The 23847-nt window shown below is 33.1% G+C and overlaps 2 long non-coding RNA genes across 4 annotated transcripts; both read right to left on the bottom strand.

The window, feature by feature from the left end:
- Positions 1-11546: 11546 nt before the first annotated feature.
- LOC131606489 (uncharacterized) lies at positions 11547-12342 on the bottom strand. Of its 2 annotated transcripts, XR_009284850.1 has the most exons (3): positions 12227-12342; positions 11925-11991; positions 11547-11843 (listed from the first exon to the last, which is right to left on the bottom strand). It is a non-coding gene; the product is annotated as an uncharacterized LOC131606489 (long non-coding RNA). The 2 variants fall into 2 exon arrangements; XR_009284849.1 differs by lacking the exon at positions 12227-12342 and having other exon boundaries at positions 11925-12180.
- Positions 12343-13894: 1552 nt separating this feature from the next.
- On the bottom strand, positions 13895-15667 carry LOC131606488 (uncharacterized). 2 transcript variants are annotated; one of them, XR_009284848.1, is made up of 4 exons: positions 15127-15667; positions 14749-15019; positions 14386-14665; positions 13895-14308 (listed from the first exon to the last, which is right to left on the bottom strand). It is a non-coding gene; the product is annotated as an uncharacterized LOC131606488 (long non-coding RNA). The 2 variants fall into 2 exon arrangements; XR_009284847.1 differs by having other exon boundaries at positions 14386-15019; positions 15127-15666.
- Between the last annotated feature and the right edge of the window lie 8180 nt (positions 15668-23847).

The following is a 23847-nucleotide window of genomic DNA, read 5'->3' as shown; positions in this document are numbered from 1 at the left end:
TCTCAGTGATTTACGCAGGTCAAAAAGATTTAATCTAGAATAAGAGAATCAAATCTCCACCAGAATTAAAGATTCAAAAAGATTTTTCTGCACATTTGTTGCAACTCTCAGCTTGTGGATTAGGTAAAGTTTTTCGAATCTCGTGGATTCCTGAAGACTATTTAAAGCGATCCTTAGACCTATTGTAACCAAGTTTTTTACAAATGTAAAATTAGAGGAAGGTTAGAAGTCTTAGATTTTAAGAATTTCTTGTGTTTTTCATTCACCCACATATCTTTTGATATTGTGTTGTAGATTGTTTGTAACTTGAGTGTTTGTAACTTGAATGTTTGTAACTTATTTGATAAATATAAAAATAATTTTGTAGAGCATGAAGTCCCACCTATTTTATTAAACAAACTTTAAAAAAAGTTACACTTTATCTTTTGAATTTATTTTATTTGACGTCTAACATAGATTAAATCGTAAATACCTGTAAATCGATGAAACTAATTTCCATCCTAATTACAATCATAAGTTTGAACTCACACCTTAACATTTCAAATATATTTGTCTTTTATCATATGATTATATACTTTTGCTCTTGTTGGTTAAAATTTTTTGTTATTAGCTATTTCCCCAGTAATAATTTATAAACAAATTTTATTTTTTAGACCTGATATATCAATTATTTGATAAATTTAAAAAACAAAATTTGGTTATAAATTGTTACGGAGAAAGTACTATTTACTTTATTTTTTGATTATATATAGTAAATAAAAGTCCTTCAACCGTTAGTATAAGAGAGTGCGTTTTTAGGGAAATTGAAAGAGATTTTATATGTTGTCTTACACTAGTCAAATCCACAATAAAAGATGTCTTACTATATATTTTTTTTTACATAAAAAAATCTTACTATTTGATAGATAAATATAGTGTGTTGACTTAATGTTGAAGTTTTCACACCACAAAGTATAGATAGATAAATTATATAGTTTTTTGGGTTGACTTATGCTTGGATTTTTCACTAAACAAAGTATACAATTTGCTATTACAGTAGATACACTTGAAGTATCAAATTTAGTAATTCAACTATTTTGATCATGTGATTTTATAATATTAATTTATTGATAAAAAATTAAATTTAAAATATTTTCATCTAAAAGTACTCTTATCTCACCAAACTCAAAATTATTTAAATTTCTTCATATATTCCGTCAAAATAAAAGTAGAAACTATTTAGATGGACAAATTAACTTTTTATTATATGTAGAAAAAATAAAAACCGGAAAAAATCAAATAAAAAATAATAACGTAAAACATATGATAATTTTAGTCAAACTAACAACTGCCTACACAAATAAATAAATAAATAAATAACTAAAATTGCATATTTTGATTCAAAAATGAGTAAAATTAAATAAATATTTATACGAAATTGATGGTAAATTAAAAGTTAAAAATTAGACTTAATTGCAATTTTGGTCCTCCTATTTTATCTTTTTTTGAGTTTTGATTCTCCTATTTTAAAAATCAGGATTTTGGTCATTTTTTAAGTGTTATTTCGAATTTTAGTCCTCCACTCCATTTAAATGTCATTTTGCATTACATGGCAGTTGAATTGATGATGTGGCGTAACTTAAATAAAGAACAATTTTTACATTATTTATAATTATTTTTATTAAAAAATATAATATTAAATAAAAAATTAAAATAAACTTAAATTATTTAATTTATCATTAATATTTTATTAAAATTAATTTAATTTTGTATCTTATTAATAAGTCAAAGCTTGTAAATTTTTTTCTAAAATTCGTAAAAAATTAGAAGCAACAAATTTGTAAAATTTGTATTATCAATTTTCTTATAATTTTCAATTTGAACAATTATATAACAATAATAAAACATAAGACATTAGCTATAAGTGGTTCTCAGGTCAATTCACAAAATTGAATTTAGAACTTATGTTTTGAAGTAGTTCTTATTTGCTCTATGCACATGTAAGACTGTAACTTTCTTTGTCGGAAATGGAGTTACGCGGTGGTAGCAGATCTAGTGGATTGTTGTTGTTACAGATCTAATGGGTTGTTATTGTTACAGATCTAGTAGGTTGTTGTTGTTGATGATCTCTACTATAAAGATCACTCTTCTTCTTCTCAATTGTTTCCTCTGGTATTGTTGCTAATGTTAGATCATTAATGTGAATTCAATGGGGTTAGAGATCCTTCATTGTTATTGTTGTTATAAGATGTTAGAGGAAGAAGAAAAAGTCGGACTTACAGTTCAACCAACACTATGCCTTAGTTGATCATTATTAGGGGTGTTCGCGGTGCGGTTTGGACGGTTTTGACAGAAAAAATCATCCAAACCGCAAGAGAAAAAATTGTGCGGTTTGATTTGGTTCGGTTGACTTTTAGAAAAAATTCAAAACAAACCAATGCGGTTTGGTTTGGTTCAGTTGGTTCGGTTTTTTATAAATATTTTATTGAGCCATATATACACATATATTGATGATAACATAACATTGTATTTAGACACTCATACACTATCAAATAACAACAAAACTTGTCATATTTTGACAACAACTTTCCAATTAACATGTAAAAATTAAATTAGATAAAAGTGGAATAATAAATATAAAATAATAGCAGAAAACAATACAAAATTATTATAATGAAAAAAAATAGAAGAGACGAGAGATTAGTGAAGATGAAAAAGAAAAAACAAAAGAGTTGAAAGATTAGAGAAGAAGATGTGTGATAAAAATGAAACTGAAATAGGGAACATTTGTATAAAAATGAGAAGGTGAAAAAGAAAGAATATAAGAGAGTAGAGATTAGAAAAGAAGAGAGAAGATGTATGTGGCAAATAAGACACGATAATGCTAATAGAGATTTGAGAAGATTGGGACTGAAATCATATGTGTAAGGATGAGAAAATTGTTCGTAATCATAAGGCTAAGGTATAATAGGTTTAAGTTTGGGTTGGATGTGTGTTAAGTAAAAGTTAGGTTGTAACATAATACTGTTTGATTCGGTCTGGTTCGGTTTACAAAATATAAACCGCAAACCGAACCGAACCGTGCGATTTTGTTAAAAGATGACCCAAACAAATCCAAACCAAATGCGGTTTTTTGCGGTTTTGATTTGGTTTGATTTTGGTAGCGGTTTTCTATTGGAGTGATTTGGTTTTGAACACCCCTAGTCATTACAATCTATATCAACAATAATTATACACCAATTGGCCATAGAAAAATGTGAAGCTTAATAAGGTGCAGAAGAAGAATAGAAGAAGAGAAGAGATGAACGACGCAAAAGAAGAAATTAGGGTTCAATACCCTTTAATGGTTTTTTATTTTTAAAAGTATCAATAAATTTTATAAGAAAATAAAATAATATTAAATTATAAAAATTAATGAAATAATTTAATGTTAAATGGATTAATATGATGTGAAATTTTTTTTGTCAAGTTGGAACTGACAAATCATCACTAATAGTGCCACATTATTAAAAATTAGGCCCAAATTGAAAAGGGGACCAAAATACAAAACAAAACTTCTAATTTAATATTATAAGATATTAATTGAGAAGGACAAAGGACATTTAGAAGATATTAATTCATGCATGATTGATTTCAAATTTCTAATTCAGTTCTTAAGAAAAGGAAATTTTCTTTAGAAAGAGGTTACGTAAAAATAAATACGTACGAGTTCATTAGATAAAGATATACATGATCAATTATGCAATCCCCTTTTTCTAAATGATCTCTTATGAAATGGTGCATAACCTCAATGTGTTTAGTCGGAGCGTGAAGTAGCATATTTACTCGCGAGTTTATAGCGCTAGTGTTGTTGCATTTTATCCGAATAACACCAAGAATAAGTTTATAATCACTTAGCTGGTGTTTCATCTAAATAATTTTCATGCAACAGCCACTCACAACCACATATTTTGCCTAAGTTGAGGATAGTGCTACACTTGCTATGCCATGAGACAAGCGAATTACCAAGTAAGTGACACATCCAATTGGTGCTTTTCTGATCTAATTTTCACCCAACAAAATCAGAGTTAGAGTATCCAACTAAGACACAATCCACACCTTTGGGGTACCCTAAACCTATAAAGGGTGTGCCAATGAGATATTTCATAATCCGTTTAACTATAGAGAGATGTTATTCTTTAGGGAATGCTTGAAAACATGTACATAAACATTCATAAGAAATGATATCAAGATGTGATGCAGTGAGCACTACTATAAAATATACCTTTGTAACATGTTATTACATAGCATATTCGATCAACCGAAGTAATAAGTGATATTTAGGCGCCTAAACTTTTTTATTTTATTAAAATACTTTTAACTTCGGTCCTTAATAACAACCATGGTGAAAAGTAAGACGGCGTCACTTTTTACCACGGTTGGAATTTCAACTGTGGTGAAAAGTGGTGTATGGCCATGGGTTCAAATCCCAGCACCATCAATTTAGTTTTTTTTTTTTTACTTATTTTCAAGCCACTTTTTCATTTCAACTGTGGTGAAAAGTGGCATCTAGTCATGGGTTCGAATCCCAACACCAATATTTTTTTATATTTTACTTATTTTAAATCACTTTGTACCACAGTGGAAATTTCAACCGTGGTACTGGTGAAAAGTGACACCTCCTTTTTTTTTAAGGATATATATAACGCTCTTTGTTCATTCACTTTTTCCCTAGACGTACTTAGACAAACTTCTTCTTCTTCGCCTCCAAACTTTTTCCATTTATGAAACACTATTCCTCCACTAAACCAAACTTGAAAACATCATTTGTTCCATAAATGAAACTCAAACATTTCTTCCATTAACAAGTTTCAGAACTTCATAATCTCTTCTTCAAATTGAACGAGTCATAGAAAACATGTTCAACTTAGCAAAGTTAGTTGTTATTGTTGTGTCAGGTAAAATGGCATTGTTTAACGATTCTATTTATTTATTTTTATTGTTATTGTTGTCGTTCTTGTTATTTTTCTTGTTGTTGTTATTGTTATTTTGTTGTTGTTCTTGTTGTTTTTTGTTGTTGTTCTGGTTGTTCTTGTTGTTATTGTTGTTTTTGTTGTTCTTGTTATAGTTCTTGTATTTCTTGATGTTGTTGTGTTAAAAATATTTATTATTATATATCTTGATGAAAGTTATCAATGCAGTAGGCAAAACAAGTGGCAAAAAATGAAAAATGTTGACCGACATTTCACCATGGTTTTTATTTATTATAATCCTGTTTATATATAGCGTGCTTTCAAGATTACTACCACGACCAATAGATCATGGTTTTAAATAGCCTACTTGCAACAACACACTACCTTATCACAGTTGCTTAACTGTGATTATGGGGATTTCACAAACGTAATTATAGTTGTTTTCCGTAGTAGTGGAGATAAAGGAGATATATGATCATAACTCGATACTTGCTTTCTTCAATTGGCTTTACTCCTTCATCCTTGTCTAAATCGTAGGAAGTATCCATCATAGTGGAGATATCCTTAGCTTTGTCCATGACAATATTTTGAGTAATTCATTTTAGTACTTTGCTTGATTGATGAAAGTATAGATCCATGTAGTTGCGGGTATAATCAAGAAGTAATCTAAAATGATAAATCTCATGGATAGCAAGATTAAAGAAGCAACTGCTTAGCCTTGATGATAACATGATTTTCATTATGACAACACTTAAAGAAGCAATAACACTTGAAGTGATTTTGATGATAACAACACATGAAATCAAGCAAAGACTAATTCTAGCTCAAGTAGTCAAAGATGCACAAGGTGGTTGATCAAGATCAAGCTATCGATCCGAATTAAACTAAAGTTTGCTCAAATGAATAAGTAGGGTATATGATCATTATTGATATATTTACAATTATCTAATGATGGTTATTAACTTGAAGATATCTCAAGACTCCTTCAATAGAAGATTCAAGGTTCCAATGAAGTTATTATATAATTGGTATATCTAGCAAATGGCCTTGAAAGAGAGAAAATGTGAAAACTCATATGATCACGTTCGTTTGAGTAATCAGTGTATTGTAAAGATACAAGGGTGTTTCTAAAAGTAGTATGGATAAATCACACACAATTAAAACTTAGAAAATCCTTTTAGTTTTTCATTAGAACAAAAAAAAATTTGGAGGATAACCAGTTGATTAGAGGATTGACTGCTTGATTAGGATGTTTTTTTTGAAGATTATATGCCTAATCGATTAGATGATGCCTACTTAAGTCCATAATCGATTATGAAAATCTCTTAATGATTGTTAACATATCTCTATCAAAACCATCCATTTGGACACAAATAAAAGATTATTTGCATTGCCTAATTGATTAGCTAATCGATTAGGTCATTTATTTGACCCACGGATTGTGTCCAAAATTATACTATTTCTTGGCTTATGAATGGAGACCTTCTCTATCATTTAAAATCATCCAGAGAACATAAAAACCCTCACTCTTCACCTATCTCGTAATCTCTTAAATCATTTCCATTTTTCTCACATATTTTAGCCATAGTACTTTGAGAGCTTTCTTTAGTAAGTGAGGAATCTATTATGGGTGAGAGATTAACTGTAAATTTACCAATAATAGTTTTCTCTTGAGTAAATTATTATTCCTTAGGAATAATTATTTTGTTAGGATCTAAATCATTATTAAAGCTCTTTGTTTTTTGGGATTTAGAATAAGTCTCAATTTGGTTCATGAGCTCCACCATGGAAGAAAATATCTCTTTTGGTTTTGTGAAGAATAGCCAATGAAAAATCTTCACAAGGGTTTTTGAGCTCATCCTAGTCAAAAACTATATTGGTTCGAGATCAGTCTGGTTCAAAATATCACTTGGTTTTTGAGTTTAGCTCGTGTAAAAGCTCAGTAGGTTCTCGATTAGCTTGGTAAACATCTTGGTTCGATTCTTGGTCATCCTATGTAAAACCTTGGTTTTGTTCAGAGGCTAGCAAACTCAAAACTCCATCTTGGTTCGAGATCAATAGGTTTGGTTTGGCTTAGAGACTAACCACTCAAAGTTATGTTCGTTGTTTTGTTTGGAAACTAACCGCTTCAAGCTTTAGTTTATTGTTTGGTTAGAAGTTATCCTGAAACTTCATTTCTTGGTATAAGGGTGTTTATGAGCTTAACCTTCTAAAAGGTCTCAAGCAATAATTGATACTCTTAAGGTCAGTTTTTGGGGAGTGAAGTAGGTCACTTCCTTAAAATCAAATCTCTATGAATTTTGGTTAATATCTTTACTTCGAATTTTCGTTGCATATTCTAACTTTTTTTATAAAATGTTTTTAAACTCTAGTTTTAAAAAAGATTTTTGTTTTAGATAAAAAAATTTCAAAACTCCACGATTCACCCACTTCTTGTGTTTAGACTCACATGTCCAATAAAAGGTGCCTTCTTTAAATTGATGAATTGGATGGTCAATGAAGTATCTAAGCCCCTCCATCATTGAGATGTCGAACTCTTTATGCATCATCTCAAAAAATTCCTTACACAGTTATTTGTTAATAGCGCCAAAAATAATATCAATAACATAAATATGATCTAACAATACATCAAACTAATATTTTATTTATAAAAAGGGGTTTGTCAACTTTCCCTTTTTGAAAAATATTTTTAAGTAGAAACTTGCTCATAATACCAAGCTCTAGGAGCTTGTTTCAGGCTATACAAAACATTTTTCAACTTGAAGGTATGATCACGAAAGAAAAAGTTTACAAAACCTAGAGATTGATAAATAAATCTTTTAGGGTTTTAGTGTCACAAGTATATATATGGATACTAATGATCTAAATTACAATAATACTCGTGGATCCGGCCCTTGTCCACTTGACATAACCTATCAGCCAAACTGAGCAAGATAGTTAAAGAAGTAGAAAAACACTTCAATGAAGAGAAATAACACTTTTAGTATAAGCATAACATGGCAAGGAGAGTGTAAAAAGGGGAAAATGAAAGAATACAATATGTTTAGGTATTTACATGTGTTGAGAAAGAAGACAGAAAGACAAACTCCTACAATTAAAAACATGAAAAATAAAGTGTCAAACATCAACCACCAAGCAAAGAATGTGTTGTGAAAAAAAGCAAAGAATATGTCACCAACAATTAGAAACATGAAAAATAAAGTGTCAAACATCAACCCCAATCTTAAATGATTTCACAAGTTATATCCACGACTAGACTACGTTGATAGACTTAGGGGGCAATTATTCGTACATAGGTCTAGGCAAAGAGAATATTGAACATTAAAAATGAGACCATGTCAAATATAATCATTTCCGATGGTGAATACCATGGACAATGAGATTGAGAATAATGAGGAAAAACCAGTGTTTTAAAAACCGGACCATACATCAAACCGGTGAGGGTATTGGGTCACTGGTTTATTGGTCGAACCATTGGGTCACTGGTCGAACCGCATGACTAAACCAGATTAAATTAGATAACTCGGTTCAATAGACCGGTCGTTATAATAAAATTATATAGGTATAAAACATGTCAAACCGGATGATTTAGTCTCTATAAAATATAACTAGCACTTAAATTTTTTGAAAATGTCATGTCATAAATAAATTTACAAGTTTATAATTTAAATTCAAATTTTAAACATAGATATCACAGATAATAAAATAGTACAAAATTATAAAGTAGAACTGCAAACAAACTTTAATCGCAACATAATCTACTTAAAAAATATATAATTAAATAATTTATAACCAAATAATTTCATCGTCTACTAAATTTAAATTAAAGGAAGAAAAATTGTTTAAATATTGGGATCTCTTTCTTCAATATGAAAATCATATGCAACAACGTCAACCGTCCGCAACATCGTTATTTATATTTTTTATTTTTATTTAAGTTCTTCTATTTTTATTTATTTATTTCAATAAAATAAACAAAATGGTGTCGTTTTAATTTTTTAAATAATTTTTTTGTTAAAATACAATTAAACCACCGGTTCATGAAAACCGCTGATTTTTCTAGTTTTAGCGGTTTACACCGGTTTTGACCGGATCACATTGGTTCAATGACAAATCTGATTCATCAATTGAACCAGACCGATTACCTGGCTGGTTCCCGGTTCGATCAGTCCGACCGGCCGATCTGGTCCGGTTTTTAAACACCGGGAAAAACAGTCTAAAGATAGAAGGAGAATATGACATTGGGAACATACCAAGTTTCTTCTTAACAATACACCAAATCACAATGCATGATCAACAGGATGCTGTTAGATAACATAATGAGTAGTATTATGAAACATGTCATGAAAATAATGTTTTGGATGCCCAAAACCCCTATAATATTCCTATAAAAAGGATAAAATATTAAAATCAAGGTACACTTTTTAAAACCTAAAGCATTCCTCCTTTTCTTATTCAGTCACTGCCTTGAATGTCAAAGTATTGGAAGATCCACTTATCCTACTTTTTAACACCAAGAAAAACACAAAAGAGAAAATGTTGTTGGGTAATAATGTATTTTGACTCATATATATATTTTTAATTTTATTTATAATAATAAATTTCAATACGTAAGACATAATTTTTAATGAGCATGAATTGATGAAAATGTTAACAAATTTAAAATGACAAAATCTAAAATAATAATAAAAATAGTTAAACAAAAATAATATTTTTATTATCTTAAATAGATTGATTTTATAAATATAAAAATATATGTTAATGGCATGAAGTTCGACCTATTTTCTTACATAAACTTTAAAATTATTTAACTTTTATTTTTTCAATTTTTATATTTAACTTTTATCTTTTCAAATTAGGGTCAAATTAATTTCCACCCTAATTGTTATTACGAGTTTGAACCCACTCCTTAATATATCAAAAATATTTTTCTTTCATCATATGATTATACTTTTTTTACTTATTAGTTAACATTTTTTTTACTATTATTTGTAACTTTTATTTTGTCATTTATATAGATAAAAAAAAAAAAAAGTCCTCCAACCGTTAGGAAAAGAGAGTAGATCGAAGTACATTTTGAAAAAGTACATTGTGTCTTCACTTACTTTTTGATAGTTAAATATAGTTTTGTGTTGACTTATGTTTGGAGTTTTCACACTAAACATAGTATTACGTAAATATAGTAAATATAGTTTAGTGTTGACATATGCTTGGAGTTTTCACTAAACATAGTATACAATTTGTTATTCCAATAGTTGTTACACTTGATCACTAAACATATTATATAATTAGTTTTTACAGTAGACTTACACTTGAAGTAGTAAATTTAGTAATTCGTATGTTTTAAAATTAATTTATTGATAAATAAATTAAAATTTAAAATTATATTTATCTAAAAGTATTTGTATATCACCAAACTCCAAATAATTTAAACATTTGTTTTTAAATATTCCATGAGAATAAAAAGTAAATGATCAATAACCTTTTTTTTTATGGAAAAAATATATAAACTCGAAAAAAAGTCAAATCAACAAAATTAATATAGTAAAACATATGTGACTTTAGTTAAACTGGAAGTAACTTCCCAAACAAGTAAGAAAAATTATAGCTATCAATTTAGTGTGATTCAACAATTGAATGAAACTGTGGTTGCTTCTTTTGAAAACAACATTGTACCCACCTCTCAAGCTCAATATGATCAATGACATACCTTACTCCAAGAGTCAAGTTTGAATGCATCAAATCAAGTTTCTACTACCAATCACCTTACTACAAGCCATCCATTTGTTAAATCTTCATCAAATACCATGTGCAACACCATTTTCAATTCCAACTTTCAGTCTTTAATTGTCATGGATCCTGGATTCAAGAGCCAATGACCATGTATGTTCCTCATTAACTTTATTTACTTCTTATTATAAGATCAATCCAACCAAGGTCACCTTATCCAATGGTAATTGCGTTATACACTACAGGAAAAAAGGCCTCCTGCCACGCCCAGAAAACCGAGGCTATATGCAAAATAACCGTGGCGTAACGCTGAGGCCACGGTTTGGCCACGGAAATCCAACTGTGGAGTATACGGCCGTGGCCTAAAGTAAAGTCCACGGTTTTTTGGTATAGACCACGCCTTTTTTACAACCGTGGTTTTTTTAGGCCACGGTTTAGGTAGCTTGATTAAGGCCGCGGTTTGTACTTGCCATGACTTAAAAACTGTGGCTATATGGTAAAGCCACGGTTTCATTTTAACGTTTACGACACAGTATTAGTTCAAGATATAGCCACGGTTTGGTTATGACCACCTATTTAAAACCGTTGTTAAATGTTATGCATTCTAAACCATTTATCTAGCCACAGTTTATTTCTGTATCGTTATATATATATATATATATATATATATATATATATATATATATATATATATATATATATATATATATATATATATATATATATATATATATATATATATATATATATATATATATATATATATATATATATTTAATAGGGCTATTTTGAGTAAGTGGATATGGAAAGCAATATCACAGTTTAAGCATTAGCAAATAACCATAACACATATTTATATGCATTAAACTTTTTTACCAGTACATATAACGGAAGTTAGTTACACATATACATGAATAAAAAATGTGGGGCATTTCAAGCTAACATATTAGAAACATGAAACCAGCAAGATAAAGCCTAGCTATTTTCAAGTGCTATTCAATCTTAGCATAAAAACCATAGATTTATGGTATGGAACAAGCCTAATTACTTATGTATGTATCAGGAGGACACAAGACCTATTATTTTCTTCATTGCCAAATATATCTCATCTCCTAAGATGCAAGGTATCAAGAGTGAGCTTGTAGGATCATCCTTTAAAGCTTCACTTGATTTCTGTTGAAACTGCAAATGCCAATGAAAAAGAATAGTTGATATAAAAAACTGTTATTTATAAAATAGGTACTAAACTAAACTACAAAGCACCTGTTGTAACAAATAGTAATCAATGTCAATCAGCCATGTGGCCTTGTTGTTTCAATCTTTGTGCCACCTGTATGTTGATCAAGAAAACTATCCTAAGAATTGAGTAAATAAAAAGTGCTTACCCTAACAATTTCTTCATATGTCTCATCATCAATTTCAACAGTGGTAACAATTTCTTCAACATCACCAATAATCATATTAAGATGCTGATCATAAGCCTCCAAATCGAAGATCAAATTGAAAAACAGCTACTAAAAATGTGTAATAAGAAACGAGAGATAAAAAGAAAAAGAATAAATTACATGAAGCTTGCCACGAAGCTCTCTGTCAGAATGGAGTTTGACATAGATACGTTCATCGAGACTGAGTCGTATGAGATCCAAAGGCTCCTTCACTAGTAGCAATGTCTGTGTGCTGCTATCAACAACACTTACACAACAATGTTCCCTTAACATCAAACTGTTGAAAGGAATAACATATATCAATATATCAAGCACAGTGCTATATATATATATATATATATATATATATATATATATATATATATATATATAAATATATATAAAGTTATAGAACATAGTTAATAAGATACACATCAGTCCCCCATAGCATGGCACCTTTGACCTACAAACAATAATAATAATCTTGACTGTCATAATCACTTTCTCCTCCATGTCTACCTGTTTTGGAGAGGTCGTAACTATCCATTGTGTATCTAATCATATTACTGTTCCTATTTTATAATTATCATGAATGAAATTAGGGACTAAACTAATATTTGAGAGGTGAAAAAGGTTGCTACTCAAATATTTACAGATAGCAAGCTATGGACACAACTTACTTTAGATCTCAGGAAGAGAGCATCGTAGAAGTCCCGTTCAGATTCTGACTGTTCACACTCAATCAATTGAATATCAGTTGGAGGCAGGACAAGTATAGGCCTGAAAAAACATAGATCATTATAAATAAAGTTATTCATGCATATTGAAAGAGACAATTCACGTGAAGTGAGAATGCCTACCATCCTTCTTTATCCTTTGTGTCCTTGGTTCTTCTTAACATCACTGTCCTCAAAATTCCCTTGACCAATGATCAAATTTACAATAGCTACAAGTTAGCCCAATATTTTACATACCACTGCCAGATGCACCATGGTTCAACACCCAAGAAAGACAAGAGACTAAACAAATCTTCCAAACTATTATGGAATAGAGAGCATCACAATTTCAGAAAGGGAGTTGTAGACTACGAAATCTTTTGCTTAATAACTATAAGCTCACTACAGTAATAAACTAATTAGTACTGAAATGCTGATAAAAGATACATTTTCAGATTGTATGGACTCTAAAACCTTATTCAACATATAAGTTTGAGGATGATGAACCTCCTAAAAAGACAGTGACCATATATTTTTCAACATGCAATGAATACAAAACAATATTCTATATTATGCAACAACTCCTTTTAGTCGCACTTACATTATCACCTATTTTCGGTTGGGGACGGAATTTGATTGGTGCAACGAAAATGTTTTCCAGAAAGAAAATTGAGTGACTGACTTTCTTTCCAAAACCTTGATTTTGAACGTCACTGATCTACGAGCACAGCTTAGATTCATTCTCCCACAAAAACTGTAGAATTTCCATAACCTATAATTTGAATAGAGAATTAAAAGATTTGCTCTATATATACACTTCAACTTGAAAGTTGAAACACAAAAGGAGTTATTATAAATACAGTAAGCCAATATTTACAAGAAACTAACCATGGAGGGTAGCAAAGATCCAGAAAGTGAAGTCTTCTCAATAAGCTTATTAGATAATATTCTACTTCTTTCACTTGCAAAGGATGCACCGCTTTCTTTAATATCATTTTGTCTGGCTTGAGAATCCGATAGAGCTTCCTAGAACCATCAACCAAATAGCAAATATGGAGAAATAACATGAAAAAGAAGAAAAATTACCAATTTCTGAAAAATAGAATCCATCAAGGAGAGAAACCAATAATTTACTATGTGAAACCATCCGAAGAATGGTTCAGTGATTTTTGGACTGAACTTTCCACAATTTTGACACTTGTTGTAATCCTCTTGTAGAAATGTTGTTAGAATTAATACAAGCTTAGTAAATAAACTGCATAATAATCATTAATGAAGATTAGAGCCCGTGAAGTGAAGTTGAACCTGGGTAGTGTCTTGCACACCACAGTTTGTAATCCTAAATGAGTGAACTGCCCAGTTTAGATAGAAAGCCTCCTCAGATTTCCTTAGAGGCAAACCTTCTCTTAAAGCAGCCTCGTCGATTTGGATGACAGTAATGCTAGCTTTCTCAAGATCCTCAACCTCATCCTTTATAGCCAACGCAATCTGGTAGCAAGTCTCAAATCTAATAACAAATAGTCAATGTTAAATGAAACTGATATACTACAAAATGATCATCATTTATAAGGTGCTTTTGCATACCAAGGTTGGTCATCTCTAACAAAGGACCAGTTCAGAATTGTAACAGGGCCAGTAAGCATTCCCTTCATAGGTCGCTTTGTCAAACTTTGAGCTGTCGAAGACCAGAAAACAGTCATTGGCTTGGGACGACTCACATCACCATAGATAATTGCTTGTTTGACATAGTGGGATCCATAGGATTGAACCCACCCGTTGGCACTGAAAGCAAAGCCAGATAATTTGACTGGAAATGAAACACAGTAAAATCACCACGCATGGTTGTTAACAGCAAGTTGTACCCCTGTCAAGGAAACCACCAGTGTTCAACCAAACATGTGGTGACAATAAACGGTGTAAAACTCAATCACGAATGAAACCATGTACCTTAGAGTTTGTTGATAGTCAAGATCTTTGCAAGTAAATGAGCAGTTCCTCTAGAAAAAGAGTAGTCCAAACTCCATAGATTCAAATGTCTCAAAAGTCTCCTTGTCATCTCCTATGAAACCTGCATTGACAACACGGTTCAGGACTAAGGAAATGATAAATTGGCATCAATTGGGATGAGCTCACATCTATGTTCTAGTATTCATAAACCTATTGACAAAGTATCAGCCAAAAAGTTACATCATCTCTGTGTGTTATCTCTTGGTTTACCCTGCAACAATGTTGAAATCGTTAGAAGAAGAAACAGGTGAAGACGATTTGGATTTGGGCGTAAAAAAACGAGTAACGTCGTAGAAAGACAAGATTGGAGAAGCATACCTGAAAGGCGGAGCATCTGGTTTTCTTTTTCTCTTCGTCGTTGTCGAAATTGCATTTGTTAATCTCTGATAGGTAACTGCCGAACTCATTCTTTACTTCACCGCTTTGCTTAGTTCTTGTCACCAACACGAAGCTTATGCTATGGTGAATCGAACCCCCAAGGAATTGAGCTCAATTTGTGACGGTGAATGTTCAATTCTGTCCGTAAAGAACCTAGGGTTTTGTGTTAAGAATCAAAATCGCGGTTGAAATGGAGGAATGATGTACTTCGGATGTGATTGGTGTTCCGAGACCTTTGATTCAAGCGAAGGCGGTGATGGTGGTGGTTATCTAGCGGCGCCGGAAGTTACGAAGACGAGAAGAAGACGACGAAGCTGGCCTGTATTCATGGTTGTGAGATTGAATGAAGAAGATGGTTGAATGAGTCTAACCACCGTTCAGAAATGGAGATGTGAGAGAATGAGAGACGAGGGTTGAGTCGATCGAATGAGGAGACGTGAGAGTTTTGGTGGTTGTTGAGTTTTGGCGGCTGATAGAAAGAAGAAGAAAGGGGTTGATGAGGTTTAGAAAGAAATTAGGTTTAGGAAAAAAATGGTTTGAGCGGCTTATCAAATTTTGTTTTGCGCCATTCATTATTTTATTTTTATTTTAGAGGGAAACTTTTTGGTTTGGGCGGCTTATTTAATTTTTTTTTGTAACCGTGGTAGTTGAAGAAAATACCACATATTCACACTCCAGATTTAATATTTCAAAACATATTTCTACGGTTTAAAAATCCAGGCCAAAGCATATATGTAGCCACAGTTTTTGAGCCGTGGAACAATTTGGCGTGGCCGTAGACCATTTTTCTTGTAGTGATAGTATAAATTGCTCATACCATCATTTTTTTCATCTATCCTTTACCTCACTCAAGGTGGCAAAGCGGACGGTCCATTCTATTTAGGTCTATCTGTTTTAAGCTCATTTAAAAGCGGGGCGGGGCAGGACAGACCAATTTGGACGTCCAAGCTCAAAAGTTAAACTCGGCCTGTTTATTAATGAGTTGTGGTTTGGCGGGCCAGTCCGCCTTTATTTTTACAATTTGATTTACAATATAATTTACAAAAGGCTTAAATGCACTTTTGGTCTCTGTAAGTTAGCGAGTTTTTGATTTACGTCTCTGTAAGTTTTTTTTTTATGGTCTGAGTCCCTATATTTCACTTTCGCGTTCGTTTTAATCCCTAAAATCAAAATCCGCAGGAAATTTCGTAGAAAAATCCGCAGGAACCCTGCAGATTTTCCTACGGATTTTGGCTTTAGGGACTAAACCTCAAGAAAAAAGTAAGATATAGAGACTCAAACCAAAAAAAATAACTTACAGGGACGATAATCAAAAACTCGCTAAGTTACAGGGACCAAAAGTGCATTTAAGCCTTTACAAAATCACTAATCATTAATAAAGAGGCCGACAAATTTTAACATCACATACAAGATGAAAACAAGCAATATATCATGAAGTACAACAACATCACAATCAATAACTTTATCAATGGAAGCGTCTAAAAAATAAGCAATCCAAATAAAATTAAAGTTTCATTATTTAGTAATTATCAAGACAAATGGCGAGTTAAATATACGGGCCCAACATGTTTTGCCACCCTAATCTCACTCATGTCTTATATGCACTATATTTTGTCGTAATCTTTTTTCCATTTCTAAAATTTGTCAATCTTTGAAATGCTCAACTAGTTTTTCTAATCATCAATGCACTTTGCACGAACTAAACACCAAATGTGGTTGGGCTTAAATCAACCCAACAAAACCGACTTGTAGGGTGAGGATTGTCCACAATTATAAGCACATGTTCATGCCATATATTGTTTGATGTGAGACTCTTAACACTTCCTCCCGCTTAGAATTGGACATAAGAAGCATGAAAATATATGGTGGATGGTTCAATAGCGGAAACCTGAGAGAAGGTGGTCTACTAAATCTTAAAACAAGCCTTGATACCATATTAAGAAATGTACTTAGGCCTAACTTAATCTTATAAGAACATCTTCTAAATGTTGGCAGGACCCTTCTTTATCAGTCCAAATTTGCTAAACAATATGAGTACTATACCATTCAATGCGCCACATTCATTATAAACAAAGTTCCTACCCCTATTATCCACCACAAATAGTTGTACAAATTTATGCATAACATGATACCTGATATTGATTCATTTAGAGTCATCGGTTCATTAGGCTATGCCTCAACTCTCAAAGCTCACAGAACTAAACTTGACCAAAAGTCAAGGAAATGTATATTCTTGGGATACAAACCAAGCATAAAAGGATATGTATTACTTGACAAGCATAACCTGAAGGTTGAGAAAAACGCAAGAAATAGGGGTTTGAATTGAGTTTTCTAAAAAAAAAATTATTCTTTTAAAAAAGGTTTTCAAAAGTTAAAGAGATAGTTTAAGGAAAGATAAAAACAACACTTTCAGTTATCCAGGTTCACCTTAGAAAAGACTAATCATGTCCACCCGCCAAGGCGATTTCTCCTTAGAAAAGGACTTAATCCACTAACCTTTAAAGATTACAAATAACCTTTAAGAGTTTAGAAAGACACCTTAGCCCTCTCAAGTATACAGACTAACAACCTAGTCACTTGAGGAAAACAAATCTCAACAGATTTACAAATGAAATGTTTACAAGATATTGCTTCTAAAAAGCAGATTGAAACATCAACAGTTTAGCTCAAGTGTTAACACAATTATGAGCAACAACTCTTGTGTTCTTACACATTCTTAGAAACTAGATTTCTCACAATGGAGTGTTTAGTACAGTTTCTCTAAGAACTTTCTTTCTCTCTTTTTCTCTTTGAAGTTTATTTGCTGAGTTTAAAAATATAGCTTAAATAGCGTTGTAGTTCAACATCTTCTTCAAAAGAGTGTGTCTCATATATATAGTCCCATGATTATATGACCGTTGAAAGAGGACAAGACGACGCTTTTCAAGATGCAATGGCTCCAAAAAGTATTGGGGAATAGTGAGCACACAAACGGCGGAATCGTACAATACGTCCTGCAAAAGTGGAAAAGGTTATGCACTTTTGTACCATGTTGCTTCTTTTGCAAGTTGATGACCGTCCTTTAGTTGTGATGCACTTCTTATCTGAAGTAGAGCATGCAGTAAGGAGATCAAGTAAAGTAGACATTCCAAGATGGAGAATCCTTTAGATACAGAAAGAGGTCTTTAGAATCAAGAGAAACAACCTATCTGAATAATGCATTCTGATTTCTGAATAGGAAGCAACAAGCATCTCTGAACTAAATTCTTGTATATGAATAGTTGCTTTGCTTCAGAACATTTGTAGATCCTTTTTTGATGAGTTGTTCAACATTCTTCAAAACTGTTGACGTCTCTTCAGAGTTGAGATGAATAGTTCTTCTGATGTGTGATGACGCTGATTCTGATGATTATCTGGACAAGAATCCTAATCAACCAAAATAGTGAATCTTCATACTTAAGAAACTATTAGAGTACAAATTGTTTCATACAAATATATGTATTGTTATCATCAAAACTTAAAGATTGAATGCATAACCAAATCTTGTTCCAACATAACCATGAACTATTTTTATCTAGGAATGTTTCCTTCCATGAACATATCAGTCCTTACAAATAATCTAATGATTCTTCAACTACAACGTAGACTTACGTTCCCTCAGTACTTGACACATACGAACTAGACAAACTTTAGCCAGACATACATAAGGACATAGTTCTTGAACCCGACTTAACAGAATTATAGCATCAACTTTGATCCCCCAATTTCCATACCTACAAAAAACATTCAACCACAACTCACCCCACTCAAACTCTCCCTCGTCTTCGTCTTCAAACAAACACACCCAATCCCAAACATTCACTTAAAAAATCTTCAAATGCTACTCCAAAACAAGCATCTCAAGGTAATCTTCAAACTCTGCCTCATATTTGCAAGACTATGAATGTAATTTTAATGATACTCCAAAACAATCATCTCAAGGTATTCTTTATGCCATCTCCAATTGCATTTCAAATCATAAATTGTATCCATTACATTCACATTACTCTTTGTCTCTAGTGTCTAACATTGAACCTAAAACTTATATTGTGGCATCCAAACATGAATGTTGGAATAAAAATTATGCAACCTGAAATTTATTCTCTTGAGCAAACATATGCATGGAAGCTTGTGGATTTTCCATCAAAAATCACACCAATTGATTGTTGATGGGTTTATAAGATCAAATACTTAGCAAATGGTGAAGGATAGAAAAACACTTAGAAAGGGGGGGTTTGAATAAGTGTAGTTTTAAAAACTTGACAGATAAAAATAAATTGCACAGTTATTTTTATCCTGGTTCGTTGTTAACTAAACTACTCCAGTCCACCCCCGCAGAGATGATTTACCTCAACTGAGGATTTAATCCACTAATCGCACGGATTACAATGGTTTTCCACTTAGTCAGCAACTAAGTCTTCCAGAGTCTTCTGATCACACACTGATCACTCCAGGAACACTGCTTAGATACCCTCTAAGACTTTTCTAGAGTCTACTGATCCACACGATCACTCTAGTTACAATCTGCTTAGTTCACTCCTAAGACTTCCTAGAGTATTCTGATCCACACGATCACTCTAGTTCCTTACAACTTAATGTAATTCTAAGAGTATTACAAATGCTTCTTAAAAGCGATAATCACAAACTGTGATATTTCTCTTAACGTTTAAGCTTAATCTCACTAATATATTACAACAGCAATGTAGTGAGCTTTGATGAAGATGAAGATTCTGAGTTTAGATTTGAACAGAGTTTCAGCAAGTTGAATATGAGTTGTTTTGGTGCAGAATAGTTAACCTTGCTTCTCATCAGAACTTCATATTTATAGGCGTTGGAGAAGATGACCGTTGAATGCATTTAATGCTTTGCGTGTTCCGTACAGCATCGCATTTAATGTTATACGCTTTTGTCAACTACCTCGAGCCTTGTTCACGCTGTGTCTACTGACGTAGCCTTTAGTAGCTTTTAACGTTCCTTTTGTCAGTCAGCGTAGCCTGCCACTTGTACTTCCTTCTGATCTGATGTTTGTGAATACAACGTTTGAATATCATCAGAGTCAAACAGCTTGGTGCATAGCATCTTCTGATCTTCTGACCTTGAAGTGCTTCTGAGCGTGATACCATCAGAACTTCAGTGCTTCTGTTCTCTTGTTCTTCGGATGCTTCCATAGACCCATGTTCTGATTCTGCTTCGACCATCTTCTGATGTCTTGCCAGACCATGTTCTGATGTTGCATGCTGAACCCTTTGAGACAAAGCTTCTGAGCGCTGAATTATGCGTACTCTATATATATTTCCTGAAAAGGAAATTGCATTGGATTAGAGTACCATATAATCTTAAGCAAAATTCATATTATTGTTATCATCAAAACTAAGATAATTGATCAGAACAAATCTTGTTCTAACAATCTCCCCCTTTTTGATGATGACAAAAACATATATAAATGATATGAATTTGCGATCAGAAAGAACAGACGGCGAAAGACAAATTACACAGCTATAGCATAAGCATATGAATATGTCTCCCCCTGAGATTAACAATCTCCCCCTGAGATAAATAATCTCCCCCTGAAATAAATACTCGAAGAACTTTAATAAAAGACTTCCCTGATTATTTCGGTAGAGACGATCATATAAGCTTCTGTCTTTAGAGAATTCATAGCTTCTGACTTCTGCTTCCATAGGACAACTTCAGAACTAGAATTTCCTTAGATCCCTAGAACACTCACAGCTTCTGATTCCTGCTTCCATCTAGGACAGCTTCAGAACTTGAATTTCTTTGATCTTCTGAACATTCACAGCTTCTGACTTCTGCTTCCATCTAGGACAGCTTCAGAACTTGAATTTCTTTGATCTTCTGAACATTCATAGCTTCTGATTTCTGCTTCCATTTAGGACAGCTTCAGAGCTTGAGTTTTCTGGATCTTTAGAACATTCGCAGCTTCTGATTTCTGCTTCCCTCGGATAGCTTCAGAGCTTTGAATTTCTACCAACATCACTTCATGCTAGATTTGTATCAGAACATTGTTGAATGTACCAGAGCATCATCTGAGCATCTCTACATCCTGAAATGTTACAGAACAAAAACTAAACGACAAAAGTCAGCATGAACGAGTTAGAACATAGAATATATGTTTGAACACATTATATGTATCAGAGCCATAACATTATATGTATCAGAGCAAATAGTGTATCAGAGCAAATAGAATTTTGTCAAATCAAATAGACAAATATGGATCAAATTCTATTATCAGTGCTTCTGATTCATTCTTCTTTCTTGCTTCTGATCTCTGAAGCTTGACAGCACTCAACTTGCTTCAGTTTCCATGGTTTTGCTTCTTGTGTTTGCTTTGAAGATTTTCTTCACTTCTTTATACCTGCAAAACACTTAAACCATATAGAACTTGCAGTTCTTGTTAGTGAATGTGTGGGAGCTTTACCCAGCAACTGATAGATTAATCAAATCATTTATCATTTATCTTCTCCCCCTTTTTGTCATATCATCAAAAAGCAAAAAAGATTCAGAGACAAACAAGACGAAACACACGGAGGAAGAAGATGATTGCATTTAAGTTCAAACAGCAGGTACAGAAGTACATGAAGATAAGAAAGATCAGATGCACAAAGACAGATGCAACGAAAAGAAAGAAACAACACAGACTCAATCTAAGATGGTCCTAGTCTTGACAAGATCTTGGTCAGCATCTCTTGAACCATATTGTTGTGTCCTTCTTGCCTCACCATGAAAGCACTATACTCAGCATTGAGTGAGCTTTGCTCATCCTGTCTTTTCTGAATTTCTTCCAGAGTCCTTGCAAGACGAGAAGATTCATCAGAAGAAGCTTCACCGCTTTCAACCACAGGAATAGCATGTTGATCTGCAGCTTCCATAGATAGATCATTTGCAGGGATTTCCTCAACAGGAACAGTTTTGGCAACATGATCTTCAGCATCTGCTTCTTGCATAGAAGCATCTCCATATTCTGCAGCAGGAATTTCAGATTCTCCATTCTCAAGTGCCTGAAGAATGGCAGCTAGATTCCTTGGAGCAGAAGGACCTTCAACTTCTGGTGGGTCAACAACTTCTGGAATGACCAAGCTTGGGTCTTTCGCAGACGGGTTTTCCCTCAGATAGTCAAAGAGAGTCTTGAAGTCTCCTAGCAGAACAGGGTATTGAGGAATAAAGATAACCATATCCCTGCATGGATTTGCTTCCATTTCAGCGGCCAGTCTTAATACTTCCAATTCATCCACAAAGGGCTTCTCCTCAGCAGCAACACAATTTCTGAGAGGATGGTAGTATATACCATTATCTTCCTCCAGAAGGTAACCAGGGTAACCAGGGGCAGCAGCCACTAGTCTTTTCTGTACTCCCATTGCTTCTACTTGAAAATCCTTGCGAAATCTTCTCCAGAGATTTCTTGTAGAAACATCATCCAGACCATTTAGGAATCCATCCTTCAGAAGGTCTAGACTGCTAATCACCTCATGTCTGAAAAGTTCCAGGTAGGTATAGGGTTCAGGTTCAGGCGGATTGAAGGTGAATTTGTAGTCAGGGTAGAGAAGAAAGTAAGGTTTGGATTTTCTGGTAGGCAAGGGATGGGATATAGAAGGTGGAGGTACGGTGGATGAGGAAGAAGGGATATCTGAGAGAATGATTGATGAGGATGGAATATCAGAAATGATAGATTGAGACGAGGATGGAGTGTTTGTAAAGGGAATTGGTGAGAAAGATTTATCAGAAGGAGTTGGGAGAAGAATACTTAAAGGTGTGGGGTTTAGAATGGGAGAGGAGAAGGATGATGGAGAAGGATTTGGTAATGTGAAGTTTACTTTTGGTTCAGAAGGAGGTGATTTGGGAGAAGGTTTAGGGACAGAAGGAGGTGGAGTAAAAACCTTTCTGGAGATTTGTACAGAAGAAGAAGATCTTGTTCTGCGAAAGGAATCTCTGATCCTTTTATCTCTTCGTTCTTCAGAGTCCACCTTGTCAGGATCATAGGTGACCCTCAACTTCTTGGCTTTCTCAGCCTCATCTTCTTGGGCTTTTCTTTTTAGCCTAGCCTTTAGTTCCTTCTGATCCTTCTTCAGAAGATCAGCCTTGGACGGAAGTAATCTGCCACGGATCCAAGCAGGATCAATATCTGATTGCTTCCTAACACAATCTTCCAGGTAAGACTTGATAACCTGATGCAGTTCTTCTTGAAACAGGGAGGCAAAACCTTCAGCAACAACTCTTCTTGAGAGAATGTCAGGAAAACTTGGGCACACAGAAGGTACATTTTTGATGAGTTCTAATCTGAACAAATCCACACCATTAAAAATGGGACCTTGAACTACTCCAAGCAAATGGGATGCATTGAGTTTCCTGATGGAGTCCAGCACTTTGCTTTCAGTAATAATGTCTGAAATCATTCTTCCAAACGGAATAGTCGTTCTTGGAAGATGAGGGTACTTCGCCCTTTCCTCTTCTCTTGACTCAAGGATTGAAGTCTTCAGATTCTCAAACAGAATGTGAGAGATGTTGATCTCAGTCTTTTTGCCAATGCAGAAGAGAGTGTGCTTGTGGTCTGGACTGATGTAAGATGAGGAGAGCATCCTTTTTCTGTGGTGAAGAGAACCCAGAATAATCTCAGCCCATACTCTA

This window comes from Vicia villosa, linkage group LG5, assembly GCF_029867415.1.
Source record: "Vicia villosa cultivar HV-30 ecotype Madison, WI linkage group LG5, Vvil1.0, whole genome shotgun sequence".
Lineage (NCBI taxonomy): Eukaryota > Viridiplantae > Streptophyta > Magnoliopsida > Fabales > Fabaceae > Vicia > Vicia villosa.
This window is presented reverse-complemented; position numbering and strand designations above follow the sequence as displayed.